Source organism: Rousettus aegyptiacus, unplaced genomic scaffold (genome assembly GCF_014176215.1).
Source record: "Rousettus aegyptiacus isolate mRouAeg1 unplaced genomic scaffold, mRouAeg1.p scaffold_m13_p_19, whole genome shotgun sequence".
In the NCBI taxonomy this organism is placed as follows: Eukaryota; Metazoa; Chordata; class Mammalia; order Chiroptera; family Pteropodidae; genus Rousettus; species Rousettus aegyptiacus.
In genome coordinates this window covers 1,723,069-1,739,226 of record NW_023416294.1, presented here as the reverse complement: position 1 = coordinate 1,739,226, position 16,158 = coordinate 1,723,069, and the positions used below count along the sequence as shown (strand labels likewise).

Genomic DNA, 16,158 nt, shown 5'->3' with positions numbered 1-16,158 from the left:
AAATTTTTGGAGGTACCACTTGTACTTAAAAAGAAATTCATTTCTGAGTAAAATGTTATAATAATATCAGCTAGGGTTATTTTTTAAAAATAAATGTTTTAAGTCTTCTACATAACTCATTATTTCCTCTTTCTTTTATCTATCAATAACTGAAATAAAATTGTTACTGTCTCTAATGAACTTTATGGATTTTTGTCTTTTGTAAGTTGCATCACCTTTGGTTTATGTATGTTCAAGTTATTTTTCAGATGCATAGATATTTAGAATATGTCTTTTGGGGGATGATCCATGGTTTCATTGTGTTCCCACAGAGAAGTTATGTTGCTATCCTTACCCCTAGTAATTGAGAATGTGACCTGACTTGAAAAGTGGTTCACTGTCATAATTAGTTAACATAAAGTCATACTAAAGTTGAGTGGGGCCATAATCCCATATGACTGTGTCCAACAGAATGAACCAAAAACCTACATCAAAACACATTCTAACCAAATTGTTGAAAGATAAAGAGGGAATCTTGAAAGTATCAAGAAAGAAAATAATTTCTTTTCAGCATATTAGAGATGTTTAATAAGATTAGCAGTATATTTGTTAGCAGAAATCTTAGCTTCCAGAAGGCTGTTCATGACATAAAGTTCTGGGTTGGGGGTGGGGTGTGTGTGAGGTGGGGGACTTGTCAAACAAGAATTTCATGTCTGACAAAACTGCCCTTCAAAAATAAGACAAAATAGTAGGTATTCCCAGATGAAAGCTGAGGGAGCTAGTTATCAGTCGGCATGCATTACAATAATGCTATGGACAGTCCTTCAAATTGAAATAGAATGATGTTATAAGAAAAAAAGACATAAAAAATTAGAGAAGTTATGACAGATACTGCAAATAATTATACTGATCAAAAATAAGGAAACTAAAACAATCATCAAAAACCTCTCCAAAAGTAAAAGTCCAGGAGCAGAGGGCTTCTCCAGTGATTTCTACTAAATATTCAAAGATAATTTAATAACTGTTGTTGTTTCAAACTCTTCCAAAAAATTAAAGAAGGTGCAATACTTCTGAAGTCATTTTATGAAGTTAACATTACCCTGATACCAAAACTTGGTAAGGATAACAACACATAAGAAACTACACAAAAATCTTACACAAAATACTAGCACATTGAATACAACAACACTTTAAAAGATTTTATACCAAGATCAAGTGAGCTTCATCCCAGGGGCACAAGGATGGTTCAACATATGCAAATCGATCTATGTGATACACCACATAAACGAAATAAAGGATAAAGGTTAAATAACCATATTAACAGATGCAGAAAAAGCATTTAACAAGTTATAGTACCCACTTATGATTAAAATAGTCAATCAAATGGATATAGAAAGCAAGTACCTCAAGATATTAAAGGCCACATTTGATAAACCCTGTCCTACTGTCATACTTAATGATGAAAAATGGAAACCTTTTCCTCTAAAATCAGGAATAAGACAAGGCTGTCCACTGGAACCACTGTTATTCAATATAGTATTGGAAGACCTAGCCAGAGCAATCAGGCAGAAGAAAAAAATGAAAGACATTCAAATCGGAATGAAAAGTTAAACTGTCATTTTGCAGATGACATTGAAAACCCGAAAGATCCCATCAAAAACTATTAGAAAAAAATAAACAAATACAGTAAAGTTTCAGGAAACAAAATCAAGATACAAAAATCCATTAAGTCCCTTTATTAACATTGCGATTTTAGAAACAGAAACAATTCCTTTGGTAATGTTGTAGCCGCCAGCCCCCAAAAGCTACATGGACCACTACAAATCAGTGAGTTTTAGAAAACACACTCTTTATTTAGCCAGCTGGGGCTACCAGGGACACGCAGACCCCAAATTAAGCAGCGGCAAAATGTAGAGGTACAGGGTTTTTAAACCCTAAATCCCATCTCTCATTCCGTCTTAACACAAAGGTCTATTTTCTCTTATTCATTACCTGTCAACCCACAGGTTGGGTGTGCAAGCGGGGGTACAGAAGCAGAAAGCTTGTTATTAGAATGTTATGTTCTCATAATTAATAGCCTATATTCTCATGGCAATAGCTAAACAGTAATTTACAGCAAGTAATAAATTTTAAGTAATAATCTTCCTAAGCAAGTAATCAATTTTAAGCAGTAATCTTGCAGCCAACACAGTAATTGCAACAAAAATAATAAAGCATCTGAGGGCCTATTCACTGAAAACTACAAGACATTATTTAAAAAAAAAAAATGAAAGAAGACAAAGAAATGGAAAGATATTTCATGTTTATGGATTTAAATAACCAACATAGTTAAAATGGCCATGTTACATAAAGCAACATACAGATTTAATGCAATCCCTATCAAAATGCTAATGTCATTCTTTAAACAAAGAAAAAATTAATAGACTGCTAAATAGCTAAAGCAATCTTGGGGGAGAAGGGGGGGAGAAAGGCCACAGGGATCACACTGCCTGACTTCAAATTATACTACAAAGTAACAATCAAAACAGTACATTATTGGCAGGAAAACATACATGGACCAAAGAGGAGACTGATGCAGAACAGGGAAAATTTCTCCAAAAGGAGACCAAGCCCTACACCTACAGAAGAAGGTCCTTTGGCAGAGAATGTAGAAAGAAGCTGACACAGATACCAAAGGAGAACAAAAAGGAAAGTTTATTGGAAAAGGGGTAACACTCCACAGACAGTGTGGTCTCGTCTCAGAGGCAGAGAGTGAATGCGAGACAGTAAAGGCATTGAGAGGGACCCGAGTGTTCAGGAAATTCAGTTTATATGTCATTCTGTAGTTCCCATTTCCTTTGATGTAAACATACAGTGAGGAAGGGGAATGATGGTTGTCCTGGTGTGGCAGCAAGGCTGATCAGCATATTGCAGTCTCTGATTGTGGCTTAATTAACATTTTAATTCTCTTGCCTACTCCCTGCATTAATACCATGCATTCTTCTAGATGAGGAGGTTGGAAAACTTTCTATAAAAGCCAAATAGTACATACCTTATGCTTTGCAGGTCATTGAATCTCTGTAAGGCTGAGCTCTGCTGCTCTTACAGCAGGAACAGCAGCCATAGACAGTACATAAATGAATGGCTGTGGCTTTGCTCCAATAAATCTTTTTTTCAAAGAAAGGCAAGTTGAATTCAGCTGCAAGCCACTGTTTGCTGATCCCTTTCTAGAAGAACGCTGTCCAATAGAAATATAATTCAGACCACAGGTAGAATTCAAATTGTTAAGTCACCTTCTTAAAAAAACAAATAGGTGAAATTTATAACAGTTTATTTAACCCAGTGTATCCAAAATGTACCCATTTCAACATGTTATTACTATAATGAAATCAGTGAGTTATTTTATATATTTTTTTATATTAATTCTCCAAAATTTGCCATTTTACACTTAGTGCAGAACTCAATTCAGACCAGACACATTTGAAGTGTTCAATAGCCTTATGTAGCTAGTGGCTACCATACTGGACAACAGTTCTAGAGCATATGCTAATATATAGCTTGGAAACACATTATACACTTAGCGTATGAATGAATATCAAAATGTTTATAGTCAAATCAAGAGCAGGCCCTAAAACATGTTGACGAACCGCATAAAAATGTCTGTAAATATTAACTAATACTACAGTACGGGCAAGGTGCACATATCTGGCTTAAATCCCAAAGACCAAAGAAAACTTTGCAAATGGTGCTAACAAACCACTTAGATCTAAAGAAAAATTTAAATCTAAAGAGAAATTTTAAGTTTCTAGCCGTAACACACAGACCTCTCTCCCGCTATACGGGAGCCCCTTCCTCTACGGAGAGAACTGGTGCCAAAAGTTGGGAGGGGCGTCGCAGTTTAAGGACAGCCACTTAGTACACTGCGCTGGGGCGCTCCCGTCATGAGGATCCCTAGCGAAGGGACAGCGAGTGGAAGAGACCAGCTGTGGCCCGCGTTCGGGTTCCAGTGGGTGGGGTGGGCAGACAGGTACAGTCCGCTGCAAACCGCGCAGGGTGACAGCCCGGCACCCAACACAAGGCAGCGGCGGCCGCAGGGATCCGCCCGCCCCGGAGACCTCGTCTGGAGGGGGGGAGGCGAGGGCACGTTCGGGCCCACCCGGCCCAGGGAGCACACGAGCAGGGACGCCGACGGACCTGAGCGTGGCTCACCGCAAAGCGCAGAAGCCCGGGCGTCCTCCGTGACCCCCGCGCCCAGGGAGGACTTCCGGTCCGGGGGCGGGACAACGAAGGCTCAACCAACCCCCGCGGACTGAAGAGCACGGCCGGACCCAGCGCATGCGTGCTAGGGAAACGGCGCCTGCGCAGCGCGGGCAGCGTCGTGGGGCCGTTCTCCCCTGCTGGGTGTGGGAGGTCCTATGGTCCCCGGCTGACAGTTCAGCATCCAGGCTGTAGGGAGGAAGCAAAAGAAGTAAAGTGTTAAATCAAGCTGTAATTGTTAAAAAAAAAAAAAAAAAAAAAAAAAAAAAGAAGCAGCAGCAATTCCGTTTTAAAACCTGTTCAGATACTGCGGGTCCATCGTACATATAACCTAAGGAACTTTACTTTCAAAAGCCTACTGCTGTAAGATTCTGTCACAAGAACAAAGTGAGAAAGCTATAAATCTAATTTATTGAAGAGCCGGGGCTCCGCAGGTTGTATGTAAGAACAAACTTTTTATATTAATTTTTTTTTTACCATTGCCTTAAAACAATCTTTATAGAGTCTTTCCCCTTCCTTTTGGCTCTCCGAGGGCTGGAGCTCGAGGCTTGAGCAAATCCAACAGATTTTCCAAATACTTTGAAATATAAAGATATAATCTTATTTTAAAGTTGTGAAAATTTTTGTTCTAATCTAATATAAAAAATTCATCCAATGCAAGGGCCTAACTTTCCCTCAGTTCACGTGTGGTCTATAACTATATCGAACATCAAAGGGAAAGACATGGATCAGTTTATTTATTCACTTTACTGTGTTCTTCTTCTACTTTCTCCGCTATTTTCTGGTGAGGGCAGGAACAGGAAGGAGTGGCAAAAAGAAATAATAAGGAATTATTTATTTAACAAGTATTTATTTGATTAGTGTTGTCAGTTGAATGACAGTTCTCCCCTCCCCCCACCATCAAAGATAGATAGATATGTACACTTTCAGAACCTGTGAATGTGACCTTATTTGGGGGGGGGGGGGAGTCTTTAAGATATAATTAATAATCTTGAGATGAAATCATCCTGGATTATTCAAGTGGGCCCTAAATCCAATGACAAGTGCCTAATGATTCTAAAGAGACATGTAAGACATTGAAAAGAAGTCCACGTGAAGACAAAGACTGACTTTGCAGTTATGCAGCCACAAGCCAAGGAAATGCTAGAGGTACCTGAAGCTGGAAGAAGCTAGAATGGATTATTCTCTAGAACATTTGGAGGTAGTGTTGTCCTGGCAAACCTTTGAGGTTAGACTTCTGGCTCCAGAACTGTGAGAGAATAAATTTCTATTTTTTTAAGCCACCCAGATATGGCAGTCACAGGATACTAAATAATTAAACATTTTGTTGTCTGATATTGGAGTTCTCAGTGTGCTAATGTCCAAATACTGCCTCTGTTCTTTGTTATAGGGTTACTTTGGGATTTTTTTTGGAGACTCCTTTATTGAGAACCCTTCTTACCCATTCTCTGGCTCAGATCATCCACTGTCTGGTAGACCTCTAGCTCCTATTTTTTTTGTGGCACCTCCCACCCAGCTTTTTTGTTGTTGTTGTTGGATCACTTCACCTGAAGCAGACCTCTTGGCAGGGTTCTTCCAAAAAAAAAACCCAAGCCCAGCTACTTGCTTGATCCTCACTGAGCCCATGGCAAAACCCCAGCAGTTTCCCCTCCGCTACAACTAAGCCTTAGAAGCTGAAGTTGTTCCCTCTGCAGCCATTCTCTTTACTGTTGCAGGTTGTGTTAGGCAGCCCTAGCTGGCTTCTTACCTGTTGAATTTTGGGGGATAGTCAAGCATCATTTCTTGTGCTCTTCCATTACAGGGGAACTTGTCAGTTTATCTGAGGAGTTCTCTCAAAGTCCCCTACATTTGTGGGAGGAAGCTAGCAACCCTCTTTCTCTTTTACATAAACTGAAGAGGGCTGAGGGTCATGGATGGCAGAAGTAGCTTGGGCTCCCCACTTAGCCCTGTGTAGCTGGTCTAGCATGTCTCTTTAGAATCAGTGGTCATATAATGAACAGTGTGCTCAGCTTTGAGATCTTGGGCAAAACTCCATATCTGGGAGTCCATTTAATATCCTCATGTTCTCATAGTCATTGTTAGGTCATTCCCATACCTCCTGTTCTCCTTTGCTACACCATTAGTCCATTTTGTCATTTCTCTAGAAAGTGAGTTATTCTACCATGGATTTATGGCAACAGATTAGCAGAGAAAGAAAGGACTAGAAAGTCTGGCTTTAATCACTCCTTGGTGCAGATTATAGGATGGAAATTCAGAGGCAATGAAACAATATTTGCATTTCTTGGTTACTGGGATGCTTCAAAATTCTATTTAATCGGAAAAATATTTAAAAATACAAAAATAAATGGGATGGAAGGATGCCAACTTTATTCAAAGACCTCTGCCTGCCCACTCAAGTGCCATTGGTATTGCTGCTAAGAAATCTGAGCTGAAGCCCCCCACTGGGATTTCATTCTGTCAGAATGTCTGGTTACCAGGAGAAATAGTCTGCCAGTGGCCCTGATGTGTGGACTGCTCCATGAAATGCCTCACTTCATCTTGGTTCTCAGGTTTTTCTTTCCAAGGATTGTTTTGTAACAGCAATTCATCAGAGTGGCAAGACATAAGCATTGAACTAAAAACCATCGATTGATTTGGCTTTCTCGTCTTTTGTTCTTGTACCATGTAGCTTCACGGCTCATTCTCATTCTCTGTACACACCATCCACAGCCCTCCATTCATGATATACCCTGGGAATGTTGCCAGGAGGAACCATTCATCAAGTCTTCTAAGTCTTCAGGGGGAGAAACATTTGTCCAGAAGTGTACCGTTCTAGTTTACGTTGCCCAAGAGAAATATTTTTCCACTTCGACCTCTCATTTCTCCTCTATAACAACCCAACACATTGTGCTTACTGCATCACTTGGCTTCTACAGCTTTTTAGTTGTCCTTCATGTCCATCCTGACCCAACACCACCTAGGTTTCTAGTTGCTGAAGAGAATGAAGGCATCAACTCCTTTGAGTAAATAATTCATTTACTTTATTTTTTATTTTTATTTTTTATGAATTAATTTTTTCATGGTAACATTGATTAATAAAATGCAATGTTTCAGCTGTATATTTTAACAGAAAGTCATATCTGTATTACACTATATGTTCACATCTCATAGTTAGATTTCTTTCTGTCACCACATATTTGACCACCCTTACATCATCTACCTCCTCCCAACTTCCTCTCCTTACCTTCTAGTAATCACTAGTCTATTGTCCATGTACATGAGTAAAAATAAATTCTTTAGATTGGTATGTTGGCTGGGACAATTACATGAACTCAATCCCAGCTTTCGTGTGATGGGTTTGGGTCATCAGCTTTCAGCCCACTTTCTGAACAGCCAATCAGGTGCTTCGATCTACCCTAACCAGGTGGCATCTATGTGACCCAAGCTGGGCTGATTGCACACTCCTCCCCAGAATGTAACATTGGAGCAGAGTAATGTGGAGACCAGCATGGTGAGAGATCATTCTGGCGGCGCTGGCATCGTGATCAGCAATGGCTTTCCCCATAGCTCTGCTTCTAGCCCTGCAGTTTCCGAGGCAGGATCACTGGTCTTTCCATCTGCCTGCACTCTCCTGCTTCCTTACTGTTCCTTGCCTTTGCCGTAAGTTAGCTGAGCTCTGTTTCTGTTGCTTGCTGGCAGCAAATACTATCAGACACAGTCCCCATCTTAATGTGGCTGTGAGGTGTGAGGGCCATCGGAAGAGAATCCCTGCTCTTAGCGAGGAGCTGAAACTGCCTTCTTACTCATTCCATGTACAAAGGCACTGGAAGCTGCTATTATCAAACACAAATTATTAGTAAAGGTTACACTTGCAGTTATTTATTCTCGACGCTTGAATTACCTCTCCCTTTGTCAGAGACCAGCAGAACGGGACATAGGAACAGTAAGAGCTGATAGGAGAGGACGAAAGGTCTGTGAGATTGGATTCTTCACGACTTCAGGGGTGACTGGATTGTAAAGTTCTGTGTGCCCAGAAAGAAACATGAATTCACAAGATACCGGGGAAGGGAAATGGAGCAAAGGGGAAGCAGGAGCTGAGACAGACAGCTCTCCTGGCCGTTTGCCCGGTGACAGCCACACACATGCATACAGGCTGCCACAAGGGGGCGCTGCTAGAACTCTGAGACGGTCTGAAAAACGCAGGATGCAGGTGCACAGTGTCACACTCAGAAGGAGAGCTGTGTCACTTAAACTGAGGAAAAGGGTTTTAAAAAAGACAGTGACAGGCTGGCGATGGTAACTGGAATAGAGGAGGTCGAAGAACTGTGAGGCTAGGATATTGGATGTTATTTGCACAGATGGTACCGCTGGTTGATGACATCTAGGAAGGACAAGGCTGCAGAGCTATTTAACTGCACCTCCAACGAACAGAAGCTTTTACACAGAAGTTGAGAAATAAGAGATTGCAAGCAAGAGTAGGGCAAGGAGGGATACACCTTCAGCTCCAGACCCTGACATGTATGTAGTGTGGGAGGAGGAGTGGCTTTCAGTTGCTAAGGCTGCGGGGGTAGAGATGGCCCTGGGAGAGAACTCGGTTCAGCTAAGATCGAGAGGTGAAGAGCTTTTTGGCATGAATTAAGATGGAGTGGAGTTTGTTTACCAGACAATGGAGTACGTGTGATGGTGAGGGGAGCGGAAACAGTCGGAGTGCCCAGAGGAAGAGGCCCAGAACTGTGGGGATGAGAGAGTGGGAGAGGATGGATGACAAGGACGGTTGGACATTGGTCGATGGCCAGGGACAACAGATATGGGAGTCATTGCTGAATTAGCTGACCTTCGGTTTCCCCAAGGGAAGCAAAGTATGATTTGGTGCTGGTGCAGGCTAGAGCTTCACGACACTGTGGGCTGTCAACTGGAATTTAAAACAATATGTTGGTATTTAAGGGCCCAAGAAGTTAGTCCCAAGACCATGGTCCTGTGGAGGAAATGGCAGGAGCAGCCCCTGGGATCAGGAAGAGTGATCGCCTGAGTCCGGGTTGCACTTTGTTTGAAACTCTAGGTAGGTCACGGAAGGACTTACTTTTCTCTCAATAAAAAATCGAGCAGTGGCCAGTCTGGGACAGGAGTAGAGATGCCACCATGTCGTCAGGGACCCAGGGTGCCTCCAGCTCTGCACTCCTCCAAAGGGTGTAGTCCTTGCCCTCATGACCACAGGGTAGCTCGTACAGCTGCCTTCGCAACCACATTGCAGACAGGAAGGAGGAAGAACAATGGCAAATAAGCTGCCAGCTGAGAACTCTCTTTAATGATCCTTCCTGGAAGCCTCACCAATGTGTCAGCGGCCTCCTACATCTAAGAGATTTTGATAAATGCAGTCTGTTAGTTGAGCACATTGCTCCCTAATCCCCCAAATATGTTTATGTATGGTTATATTAGTGAGGAAAAGGGTGAGCATGGCTATTGGGTAGGTAATAGAAGTCTCTGCTACAGAAATTAGAAAAGCATGAAATATGCATTGATTTTCTATCCATACATAACATGATTCTCAGGCTTCTCTACTTCAATTTTAGTTCAGCAGTCATTCCTTTAACCTGGATAACTGGGACACTGTCTTTAATTGCAAGTTCTCCCCTCTATTTTCTTAATTCTAAGCCACAACTATGGTCACAAATTTTCTTGGTCATTGAATAGACAGGATGTCTCCTTCACGGTCTACCATAGCATTTGAAACCACACGTGTCATTTAACGTTTGCTGTCTAGCAAACTACCCTACATTTTAATGCCTTAAAACAACCATTTTATCATCTCTTATAATTCTGTGGACTGATTTGACTTAGATGGTCTAATCTTCAACTGATATCAGTAGAAACATTATTTTTTTTGTTTTTATTACAACTAATTATCCAACAGATACAGCTATATCCTGTATAGATTTGTATGCCTAAATTACTTCACACTAAAGAAAACCATGTGGTTTATTTCTCCAAAGAGTTTCAGAATAAAAAAAAACTTGAAGAGTGAGACTATAAATTTTATAAATTAATATGTGGATCATTTTCTCTCTCTTTCCGCCTATGGCCCAATACTTTCATTGCTTTAGTAAAGACCAACCACATATTTGAGGAACTTTCTATCTGGAAGCTATTTTGGAGTATTTTCTGTCTCTGAATCTTAAAATAGAATTTCTTTTCATACTCAAAGAATTTGCTCAGGATTTATTAACAAACAAAGCTGTTCTTGAATTTGAAAGAAAAGAGAAACAGGAAAGACATCTATCTTTTTTTTTTTTTGTCTTGCTACTTGCTTAATGTAGTTTTATGTATTTCTTTGAGTACTTGACTTCAACAATATATACTAATTTGCATGCAGTTATGATCCCAAATAAAGCAGACATGTGTTTTCACAATAGGAAGACATTTTAAGAATTTTTCAGAATGTAAAGTATTTCCATAGAGAAAAGAATAGAAACCATATTACCCAGAAAATCAAATAATCATACACATAACTAAACAGAATCAACAACCACACTTTCCTACTTAAAAAACTTAAATCATGACACAGGGTGATTATTTGGACATTATTACAAAGAATTTATATACAAGTTTAGCACAAAAAGTCAAGCTAATCTACTTAAGTAAACTTCTATCCATAGTGGCATAGTATCTGAGAGTGCTGTAGAAGTCAAAAGGTTAAATTTTTTTTTTGTAATTTTTCTTTGCAATTCTACAAATGTATAGGGAGCTTCATCAAATCATGTAGACAAATTAAATATATTGAACTAACATTTCCATATTTTATAAATTAAGAAATGAATGATGCAGTGGTATTATTTTTAAAGCAAATATTGATGCATCTTACCACAATGTTTCTGTTGACACATTACAATTTTATTAAGTTGGTAGGTTACAATTTTTCAGTTTGTATTTTGGAGGGGTATCTATGATATAACATCAAAAAACAAAAAACTGACATAAAAATCCAAATATAAAGATGTAAAAGACAACAGTGGGCAGAATAGAAATGCTATATCCCTGAGAGGAGAGCTGTAAAGGAGAGCATAGGACATAGTGAAATCTCCATACTTGAAACAACTCTAACTAAAGCAAAACTAAAATTTAATGAAAGGAGATTGATAACTCCCAGAGAAAGCTGAGAACCAGGCCTGGAAAAGGAACTGAAATAGATTTGGAGGAGCAAAAAAAAGACGAAGGGAGATACTTGGGACTGCTCCATGCGGTTAATCAGGAATTCAAGATTCTTCCCGTTTGTCACTGTCATTTTCAGCATATGTCCTCCAAGCTCCCCGCTGAAGTAGAAAAGAACCATTCACTCTTAATCATCTGAGTCTATATATCAACATATATAGCAACATATATCTCAACATATCAACATATTTGCTAGAGAGTCCTATTGTTAAATGATCTTATTATCTAAAGTATTATACAGATTTAATCCAATCGCCATCAAAATCACATTGACATTTTTTAAAGAAATAAAACAAAAAAAACATCAGATTTGTACGGAAGCACAAAAGATCCCAAATTGCCAACACCATCCTGAGAAAAAGAACAAGGCTGGAGGCATCACTCTTCCATCTTTCAGATTATATTACAAAGTGACCATAATCAAAATGGCATGGTATTGGCAGACACACAAACCAGTAGAACAGAATCAAGAGTCCAGAAGTAAACCCATGTTTATATAAACAAATAATTTTCAACAAAAAAAAAGCCAAAAACATGCACTGGAGAAAGGAAAGCCTTTTTGATAAATGGTGCTGGGAAAATTGGAAAGCCACCTGCAAAAGAATGAAACTTGACTGTTGTTTACCATCACCACACACCAAAATTAACTCAAAATGAATTAAGGATCTTAATATAAGACTTGAAAGAATAAAGTGCATAGAAGAAAACATTAGAACTATACTCAAGGACCTTGGACTCAGAGAGGATTTTATGATTATGACCTAAAAGGCAAGGGAAGTAAAAGCAAAAATAAATAAATGGAATTACATCAAACCAAAAAGCTTCTGCACAGTAAATTAAAACCACAATGAAATACCATCTTATACTTTTTAGAAAAGCTATCATCAGCAGGAAAAGTAATAGCAAATGTTGGAGAGGATGCAGAGAAAAAGGAACCCTCATACACTGCTGGTAGGACTGCAAATTGGTGCAGCTGCTAAGGAAAATGGTCTGGAGGTTCCTCAAGCAACTAAGAATTGATCTACCATATGATCCAGCAATCCCTCTAGTGGATAATTACCCCAAGATTTGACAACTCATATCTATAAAGATATTTGGACACTGATGTTCATAGCAGCATTATTCACGGTGGCCAGGATGTGGAGGCAACTGAAGTGCTCTATGATAGGTGATTGGATAAAGAAGTTGTGATACATATATACAATGCAATATGACTCAGCCATAAGAAGAGATGAAATACTGCCATTTGTGACAACATGAATGAACCTTGAGATCATCATGCTAAGCTAAATAAGCCAGACTGAAAAAGTTGAAATCCACATGGTATCATTTCCATAGCATATAAATCTAAAAGCAACAAACAGGACAAACAAACATAGACTCATGGACATGGCCAATAGACTAGTGTTTACCAGAAGGTGGAGGGGAGGTAGTGTCTCAAAAGTTTTGATATGTTGTACTATCTTTGTTATTCATATCTGTGTATCTCATGATCTCCCTTTTTATTTCTTCTCTGACCCAGTTATTCTTCAGTAGCATGTTATTTAATCTCCATGTATTTGTGATTCTTCCTGCTTCCTTTTTGCAATTGATCTTCAGCTTCAAAGCATTATGATCAGAGAATATGGTTAGTATGATTTCAACCTTCTTATATTTGTTGAGGCTGTCTCTGTGTCCCAGTATGGGGTCGATCCTTGAGACTGTTCCGTGTGTACTAGAGAAGAATGTATAAGCGGGTGTTTTGGGATGGAAGGCTCTGTAAATTTCAATTATGTCCCATTGGTCTAATGTGTCATTTAAGGATGTTATTTCCTTTTTGATTTTCTGTTTGGACAGTGGGGTATTTAGGTCCCCTACTACAATATTTGGTCTGTTTCTCCCTTTAGTTCTATTAGTAATTGCTTTATATATTTCAGGGCTTCCTGATGGGGAGCATAGATATTGATAAGTGTTATGTCTTTTTGGTGCATGATTCCCTTCATCATTAAAAAATGTTTATTTCTTTACCTTTTTCATTTTGAAATCTATTTCATTCTATATTAGGACTTGCTTTTCTCTGAATGCCATTTGCTTGAAATATCATTTTTCACCCTTTCATTTTGAGTCTATATTTGTATTTGAAGCAGAGATGTGTCTCCTGGAGGCAGCATATGGTCGAATTTTGTTTTTAGATCAAATCTACAACTCTGTACCTTTTTATCAGTGAATTCAGTCCACTTACATTTAGAGTGATTATTGAAATATGAGGTCTAACATCCATTTTATCTTTTGCTTTCTGGTATCTCAGTGTTTCCATTGCTTCCTTGTCCTTGTTTTCTGTTTTCTTTATTTTGTAGGTTTTTCCTCTGATTCTTCTTGTTTTATGTTATGTTCTTCAGTTCTGAATCTCTGTTGTGTGGTTCCCATTATGAATATGTAAAGAATAGTTATGTGTATATATACAGTTGTCCATTTTCTGCCCATGCCTTTTCTCCATTCCCTTCATGAATTTGGATCTTTGAATCCTCCTTTGTTCAGTCATTGTTGTTTCAGTTTGCTCCTATGAATCCTTAACATTCATTATTATCTTGTTATAGCAAATCTTTTCTTATTATTTAAGCTTATAATGCCCTATTCTTAATAAGGGTTGCACTCCTCTTCTTCTGTCTGCTTGATAGTAGCCTTACTTCTAGTTATGTATCTTTTTGTCATCTCGTTTAAGGTTAACTGACCTGTTTCAATATTTTCTGAAATCCAAGCCTTGTAGTGGGAAGTTCCTTCAATTTTTGTATGTCTGGGAAGATCCTTATTTCTTGTGCATATCTAAAGGATAGTTTTGCTGGATGCATTATTCATGGCTGGTAGTTCCTTTCATTTAATAGTTTGAATATTTGATTCTATTCCTTTCTGGCTTATAAGGTTAGTGCTGAGAAGACTGAAGATATTTTAATGGGTTTTTCTTGATAAGTTACCATCTTCTTTTCCCTGGCTACCCTGACAATCCTTTGTCATTGATTTTTGTTAATTGTAATACGATGTATCTTTGGGTTGAGATAATTGGGTGTTCTGTTGTCTTCTTGAATTCCAAGTTCCAATTCATTCCTTGAATTTGGGAAATTCTTGTCAATTATTTGTCTGAAAATGCTTTCTAACCCCTCTCCTTTTCCTCTGCTTTCAGTATTCCCTTTAGTCTTATGTTTCTTGTCTTGCTAGTTTTGGCCAGTCCTTGTATTTCACTTTCATTATTTTTCATTCTTCAGTTTCTCTCTTTTTCCTTCTGATTTATTTCTAGATTTATGTCTTCGATTTCACTGATCGTTTTCTCCATTTCGTCAACTCTATTTCTCAAGCTTGCTTTTTCATTTTCATCTCTTGCAGTGAGTTCTTCATCTCCAAAAGTTGTCACCTTGGTTATTCATGGTGTTTAATGAACTATTTCTCTGCCTGGGCATTAATGCAAGTGTATTCAGCACTTTTGTTTTCCAGAAAAAGATTTATTATATAATGGTCTCTCTTTAGGCTGTTTCAAAGGTGTTTTTCTTTGGTTTCCAGTAAGTGGTGTTTAAGCCTCTTGCATCTCTGCTTTATATAAAGTCTTAACAATGCCTTTTTTTCCCCTTATAGATGTTTAATCAGGCTTGCTACCCTCAGTCTCAGTCCCTGTCGGTGTTAGCCACAGCTTGGTAATATTTGCTCAGATCCTCCTGTGGCTTTGCAGTGGTCAGTCTTGGAGGTTATGGGGAGAGGGGCCTACATGGTTGGGGGACAGGGACTGAGGCTCAGCTTGGATTTTGCAATCCTGGTAATAATCAACTAATGCTTCTCTGCTGTTCCCACTTCTGCTTCCTTCTCCGATGCCCGGGCACTACTGCTGGCCACAAGCAATCCAAGGCAGGGCCGTTCAGGGAAACTGCTGGACCTTCTGCCCTCCCCCTTCTATTTCTTACTTTGCCATGTTTCTGATGTCACCTAAAATTCTCTGGAAGTTCAAAACATTTCATTAAATTCAAAATGTGTATCATCTGTAAGTTGGAACTTGTTAGGCTTCTGTTAGTACTGATACTGGCTTCTTTTATTGCAGCCCGTTTCTAGCCAAAGTTTGACAACTAGGTATTATTTGGATCTGCTTCTGTAACTTAACATTATCTTTCAAGAAACATTATTTTTAAAAAATGTAATATTTTGATAAATCACAATACCATAGTATATTAACCCAATCTACTGTTAATGGGTATTTGGATTGTTTTCAGTTTTGGTCTATCATATGAATGCTTTTGTAAATATTTTCATGCATTAATTCAGGTGTTTTTTTTTTCTTGAGTATCTATACCTGAGTCAAATTGCTGAATCATAGGCATTTGTATAATCAATCTTAATATATGTTATCAAACAGTTTCCCAGAGTGGTTTTACCATATTATAACTCCAGCAGAAATATATGACATTTTTCTTTAACATCATTTAACACCTTTTTCAATACCTTAGATTGCTGAGGCAGATTAACTTTTAAAATAATTATCATACTAAAATCAAGAATAATGCCTATTCCTTCTAAATAATATCTGGTACTTTTAAGTAGTCTGATTTGAAATATGAAGAGGACTATTTTCCAAGAGTATTATGTCTATCAAGGCGGCTTACTTTAGCAATAGATAAAATACTAGTTTTTAACTAGAAAATAATACTTTTTTTCTGTATTGGCTGCTACCTAGAAATAACTGTTATACTGCTCTGCCTTCACTCCAGTGGTGAAATATTATACGAAACACACAAAATTTCT

General features: G+C 38.6%; 1 protein-coding gene across 1 annotated transcript in view; it reads right to left on the bottom strand.

The window, feature by feature from the left end:
* LOC107506715 (U2 small nuclear ribonucleoprotein auxiliary factor 35 kDa subunit-related protein 2) overlaps nt 1-3,324 on the bottom strand; it is a 50,791-nt gene extending 47,467 nt beyond the window's left edge. The window contains exon 1 of the mRNA XM_036235672.1: nt 3,011-3,324. The gene's annotated coding sequence lies outside the window, so the exon portion shown is untranslated. The remainder of the gene's footprint in view (nt 1-3,010) is intronic.
* Between the last annotated feature and the right edge of the window lie 12,834 nt (nt 3,325-16,158).